This window comes from Hypanus sabinus, chromosome 21 (assembly GCF_030144855.1).
Source record: "Hypanus sabinus isolate sHypSab1 chromosome 21, sHypSab1.hap1, whole genome shotgun sequence".
NCBI classification, from domain to species: domain Eukaryota; kingdom Metazoa; phylum Chordata; class Chondrichthyes; order Myliobatiformes; family Dasyatidae; genus Hypanus; species Hypanus sabinus.
In genome coordinates this window covers 67,340,045-67,347,218 of record NC_082726.1, presented here as the reverse complement: position 1 = coordinate 67,347,218, position 7,174 = coordinate 67,340,045, and positions in this window count along the sequence as shown.

Sequence of the window (7,174 nt, the reverse complement as noted above, 5' to 3'; positions counted from 1 at the left end):
AGGTCATGGGTTAAGGGTGAAAGGTAAGATGTTTAACGGGAACATGAGGGGAAACGTCTTCACTCAGAGGGTCCTGACAGTGTTGACAGAGCTGCCAGCACAACTGTTGCCTGCAAGCTCAATTTCATATTTGAGAGAACTTTGGATAGGTACAAGGATGGTAGGGATATGAAGGGTTACGCAGGGTTACGCTCTAGGTGAAGGTCGATGAGAGTAGGCAGCTTACATTGGTTTGGCAGGGACTTGAGCTGAAGAGCCTGTTTCTCTGCTGTGCTTCCCTATGACTATGACATATATGTACTTCGATAATAAGATTTACTTTGAACTTTCGAGCTGACCAAATGTATCAGTGGCATTATGCAACGCTTATTCACACAACAGGCTTCCCTTTTCTCAAGAAACTATCTAATTTTGGTCTCAGCAACAAGTGTTTTGTCCCAAACACATCAATATGGAATGATTCACCTCCTTATGTTTTACAGGGCTAATTTTGAGATATGAAGACCACAGGAGAGAAGGACACTCTCTCCAAGGATGGCACTTTGACTGGTATGAATTCTAGTTTTATTGCAAAGACAAAGCACAATTAACTTAAAATACACAAGATATTCATGAGCTAATTCAAAAAGTAAATGGATTCATTGCACTGAGACAAGAAAGTGATTGCTGATCTCCTGCCACTGCAACAAAGAGGTCTGGCTCCACTAGCTCCTCAGGCAGTGTGTTTCATGATCCAACCATTCCTAGAACCCTGCTAAGCCTCTTCCATCTTCTGGTCAAAAACAGTCAGCCAGACCACTGTTACCACTATCTGGACTAGAGAGCAAGTCTTAGGAAGGTAGGTTGAGTGGGGTTGGGCTTTTCTCTTTGGAGCAAAGGGGGATGAGTGTTAATTTGATAGAGGTGAACAAGGTCACAAGAGGCACAGATCAAATGGACAGCCAGAGGCTTTTTCTCAGGGTGGAAATGGCTAATATAAGGGGGCAGAAATTTAAGTGATTGGAGGAAAGTATAGGTGGGATGTCAAAGGTAGGAATTTTATACAAGGGGCGATAGGTGTGTGGAATGCCCTGCCAGGGACATATAAGAAACTTTTACACTGTAATGTTCTATGTTACACCACTCCTCAAATGTTAGTTTGTGCCACAACAAATGTAGGTGATTTTGTGATCTTGTTCAAATCCCTAACTTGTTAACTAAAGAGGATTCGAAAATTAAGATCATCCATCTTCCTGAGCTGCTCTTCCCAATCTCTATCACCTCCCCCAGTCCAGAAAACCATTTGCTCCTGTTCAATGCTCCATTTTTGACCCTATTCCAAGATATAATTTTTCCATCATTCCCTGTGGTCCCATCAACCAACCTTGGTCTGACTATCTGGTAATCCTGAATTATTGCTCCTGTTCTAGTGTTTAACCAACCTTAGTTTGACTATCTAGCATTCCTTCACAAAGACTCCTGTTCTAGTGATTAAAGAACTTTGGTGTGACTACCTGATGTTCTTTTATTAATGCTCCTGCCTTTCCGATTCTCTTAAAACTAGAATCTTTCATAAGACCATAAAACATAGGAGCAGAATTAGACCATTTTGGCCCATCAAGCCTGCTTCAGCTAGTGGTGTTCCACAGGGGCCTGTGTTGGGAATGAGTCATTTAATGTTCTATGTGAATGATTTGAATGATGGAGTTGGAAGCTTTGTTGCAAAGTTAGCAGACAATATGAAGATAAGTGGAGGGGTAGGTAGTTTTGAGGAAGTGGAGAGGCTACAGAAGGACTTGGAAAGATTAGGAGAAAGGGCAAAGAAATGGCAGATGGAATACAGTGTTGGGAAGTGTATGGTCATTCACTTTGGTGGTAGAAATGAAAGGGTTGACCTTTTCGTAATGAAGAGAAAATACAAAAAAACTGAGGTAAAAAGGAATTTGGGACTCCTTGTGCTGGATTCCCTAAGGTAATGACTATTTCTGAACCTGGTAGCATAGGACCTAAGGCTTCTATTCCTTCCTGTTGGTGGTAGCGAGATGACAGCATGGCCTGGATTCTGGGTGAACCTTGATGATTGATGCTGCTTTCTTGTGGCAGCACTCCTTGCAGGTGTGCTTAGTGGTGGATTCAGAGAGGAATGAAGAGCGATTAGCATACCTACAAGCCTTCTCATCCCCACCCTCCCCTCACCTTCTTTATCGGGCCCCTGCCCCCTCCCTCTTGTCCTGACGGAGGGTCTCGGCCCAAAACGTTGACTGTTTGTTTCCACGGATGCTGCCCGACCTGCTGAGTTTCTCCAGCTTGTTGTACGATTAGCATTCCATGATCTCTGGATGTCACAGACAATATTGATCTCATCCAGTAGTCCTTTGTAGTTTTATTGAAAGACTTTGGAATTGCAGGAATAAATATTTCTGATCATTGGTAAGAGGTCACCTCTCAGCAGCTTTGCAAATTTTACAGTGGTAGCTCACACCTGTTAGAGGGCACCTCAGAATACAAGACCATCTCTTTAGAATAGAGATGAGGAGGATTTCTTCAACCAGGTGGTGGTGAATCTGTGGAAGCCAAGTCACTGGGTATATTTAAAGTGACATTTGATAGGTTCTAATTAGGGTGTCAAAGATATTGAGAGCAGGCAGGAGAATTGGGTTGATAAGGACAATAAATCAGCCATGATGAAAAGAGAACAATTCAATGAGCTGATTTGTTCCTATGTTTTATGGTCTTCTGCCAGTATTTCCTATTCAGGAAAGGTCAGTGTTATCATGTGAATCTGTTCACAAATATATACTGTACAAACTGCAAATACTGAAAATAAAACAAAAATCGTTGTGGATGTACAGTAGGCAGGAAGCATCTGTGAAAAAACATTTGATGGCTTTGCTCAATATCCATCATCAGATACTGATGAATTGTATTTCTAAGAATTTTCAAGTAATGGGGGAACTCGCTATCTCTAATCGTTCTCTAATTGAGTAAAACTGTGATCCTTATCGAGATCACACTGGGAACTGCTTTCTGAATTTCAGATCTCCAGGGTCATTTAGCTGATGATGTAATTTCTAATTTTGTGACCGGGGATAAAAAAGGATCATCTATGATCGGATGGCGGTGCAGACTCGATGGACCAAAGGCCTATTTCTGTTCCAATGTCTTATGATCTAAAATCTTTTTCTTTTTCTGTTGATCTGTGTCAAAAACACCAAATTAAATCCAATGTGATTCAAAGCTGTAAAACAATAAAATATGAAAAAACTTCCGGGGGAGGGGGGGGGGGGTTGGTGGTGAATACTTTTTATAGGCACTGAAATTGTTGCCCTTTTGAAGCAGGTGTGAAATTCCGACTGTAGCAGTGAGAGATTGAAAATGTCTTTGAATACTCATCCCAGTTGGTTGGCACAGGTAACTAGAGTCTTATCAGGTACTCCATCAGGCCCTGCTACCATTCATTCTTCCTTTCATGTGGTAGGTGGGGGGGGGGGGGAATTGATGTCTTTCTTTCAACTACACTGACAAATCTCAGAGTTATATTCTGCATACATACTTTGATAATAAAATGAACCTTTATATAAACCTACTTCTTGATGTATCTAATTCTTTTCTCCCACACAGCACATTTCCTATATCTGTATGCTGATCTAAGAGTCTATGAAATGGCCCTAATGTATCTGCCTCTACCACCATGCCTGGCAGGGCATTCCGTGCACCCACCACTCTGTGTAAAAAACCTGCTTCTGACATCTCCCTTAAACCTTTCACCCTTAAGAATGTCTTTGGTATTGGACACTTCCACTCTCGGAAAAAGGCACTTGCTGTCCACCTCATCTTACGTCTCATAATGGAACCTCTACAGGAAGGATGTGGAAGCCATAGAAAGGGTGCAGAGGAGATTTAGAAGGATATTACCTGGATTGAAGAGCATGCCTTAAGAGAATCGGTTGAGTGAACTCGGCCCTTTCTCCTTGGAGCGAAGGAGGATGAGAGGTGACCTGATAGAGGTGTACAAGATGATGAGAGGCATTGATTTTGTGGATAGTCAGAGGTGTTTTCCCAGAGCTGAAATGGTTGCCACAAGAGGACAGAGGTTTAAGGTGCTGGGGAGTAGGTACAGAGGAGATGTCAGGGGTAGGTTGTTTACTCAGAGAGTGGTGATTGCATGAAATGGGCTGCCAGGAACAGTGGTGGAGGTGGATACGATAGGGATTTAAGATGCTTCTGGGTAGGTACATGGAGCTTAGTAAAATAGAGGGCTATAGGTAAAGCCTGGTAATTTCTAAGGTAGGGACATGTTTGGCACAACTTAGTGGGCCCAAGGGGCTGTATTGTGCTGTAGGTTTTCTATGTTTCTATAACCTTATACACCTCTTATCAAATCAAATTCATCCTCCTTCACTCTAAAGACTAAAGTCCTAAGTTGCTCAACCTCTCTTCATAAGGCATGTTTTCAAATCCAGTCAGCATCCTGGTAAATCTCTGCATGCCCTCTAAAGCTCCACATCCTTCCTGTAATGACCAAAACTGAAGATAATATTCCAAACCGATAATGGACTCAATCCCTCAAGTAATGAAGGTCAACACACCATACACCTTCTTAATAACCCACTTAGCTTAAGCTGCAACTTTGGCAGGAACACCAAGCTCCCTGTGTTCCTCCACACTGCCAGAACCCTGCTAATAACCCTGCACTCTGCCTTCAAATTGGACCTTCCATGAACTGCATCTGCCACTTCTTACACAGCACTGCATTCCATCAACATCTCTTTGTTGCAGAATAATCTTCTTCACTATCCACAGCTTCACCACCTTTGAGTCACCTCACCAACCACCCTTCCACTTCCTCATCCAACTTTGTCCCAGAACAGATCCTTGCAGAACACCGATGAGTCACCAACCTTCAGAGAGAATACACCAACTACTACAACCTGCCACCTTCTGTTGGCACGTCAATTCTAAATCCATGAGGCCATGTTCGCCTGGATCCTATGTATATCTGGTCCTTTAGAACAGTGGTCCCAAACCACTGGACCATGGACTGGTGGTTGGGGACCACTGGTTTAAAATACCTTACAAATAACATTTCCACAAGTGATGTCAGTCTCCTGGTTTATGTTCAGAGCCCGTCTTAAGCAGCAGAACAGCACTGAATATCCTTGGATCCTCCGGTACCTCTTTCTGTCACTAAGTATGCTCTGCTTGGGCCCCAGATATTTCTGCACTTGCCTCCCATAGGGTCTGAGGGAACACCTTATCAGGTCCGGGGATTTTACCACCCTGATTTGCCTCAGGATAGCAAACACGTCCTCGTCTGAAACTTGTTCAGGGTCCATGAATTTGATGCTGCTTTGCCTCACTTCTGTAGGCTCTGAGTCTGACTTCTAAGTAAATATAGATGGAAAAAAATCATTTACAGTCTCTCCCATCTGTTTTGGCTCCACACAGATTCCCATTCTGATATTCCAGAGGAGCAAATTTGTCCCTTGAAATCCTTTTGCTCTTAATATATCTGTAGAATGTATGAGGATTCTCCTTCACCATGTCTGCTAGAGCAGCTTCATGCCTTCTTTTAGTCTTCCTGATTTCTCTCTTAAGTGTTCTCTTGCAATTCCTATACTCCATAAGCACCTCTTTTCATCCTTCCTGCCTGTACCTGCTATGGACCTCCTTTATTCTCTTAACCAGGGCCTCAATATCACTTGAAGATGAAGGTTCCCTACACTTGTTATCTTTACCTTTTATTCTGACAGGCACATTCAAGCTTTGCACTCTCAAAATTTCATTTTGGAAGGCCTCCCACTTTCCAAGTACCCCTTACCAGGAAAAAGCCTGTCCCAATCCACACTTGCCAGATCACTTCTGATACCATCAAAATTAGCCTTTTCTCCAATTTAGAATCTCAATCTGTGGGCGAGACCTATCTTGTTCCATATTTAGCTTGAAACTAATGACAGTGTGGTCACTATATGTAAGGGGTTCCCCTGCCTAAACTTCTGTCACCTGTCCTGTCTCATTTCTTAACAGCAGATGTAGTATTACACACTCTGTCACTGCGACTTCTATGTACTGAGTAAGGACACTTCCTAGAACACATATGACAATTTGGTATGTCTTATGAGGGTAGGTTAAGTGAGTTAGGACTTCAACCTTTGGAGCAAAAGAGGATGAGAGGCAACTTGATAGAAGTGTACATTTGATAAGATGTACAGATCAAGTGGATAGCCAAAGCCATTTACCAAGGGGTGAACTACAATCGCTAATATGAGAATTTGAAGGTGAGTGAAGGAAAGTATGGAGAGGATATGAGAGGGAAGTTTTTTTACACAAAGAGTATATAAGAGAAGCAAGAAATGTGATGCAAAGTGATTGGTTTGATAAAGTCAGTTGCCAATTATTTCCTTACTTGGTGATAATGAACCGTCAATTTCCATTACATCACTGGGTAGATAATTCTTCCATTGTGAATGGTTATGAGTTCCTTCCTCACCACGTGCCACCACATTTAACTTGTGACTTGCTGTTTATTTGCAATTGCTTCATCGGTCTATCATCATCATCCACGACTTCAAGTTCAGAGACAATTTCCCAAGGCACAGCAGGACAACTGCTGACATGCTCACAGTGCCCCACTTAGGCAGGCTGGGGTCAGCACAATGATGTGTGCAGGCATCTTCAACTCTACTAACAGTAGTCTCTGGGAATCACCCAGGCCATGCTCCTTCCTTGCTGCTGCTTTCAGCTAGAAGGTACAAGTGCCTCAGATTTGCACCACAGATACAGGAGATACTACCCATCATCCATCAGGCTCTTGATTACAAGGGGTAACTACACTCACTCTATTTCTGGTGTTCCCACAACGATGGTCTCACTTTAAGGACTCTTTATCTTGTTATTTCATGCTCTAGTAATTTATTTGTTTTTTATTTATATTTCTACAGTTTGTTGTTCAATGAAGCAACACACACAAAATGCTGGAGGAACTCAGCAGGCCAGGTAGCATCTATGGAAAAGTGTAAAGAATCAACATTTTGATCTCAGACCCTTCATTAGGACTGAGAAAAAGATGAGACAAAGACCAAGGCCCCAGAACAGATCCCTGCAGAACCATACTGATCACCTAGCTCTGGGCAGAATACATTCCATCAACTACCACCATTTGCTTTCTGTGGGCAAATCAATGCTGAATCCACGC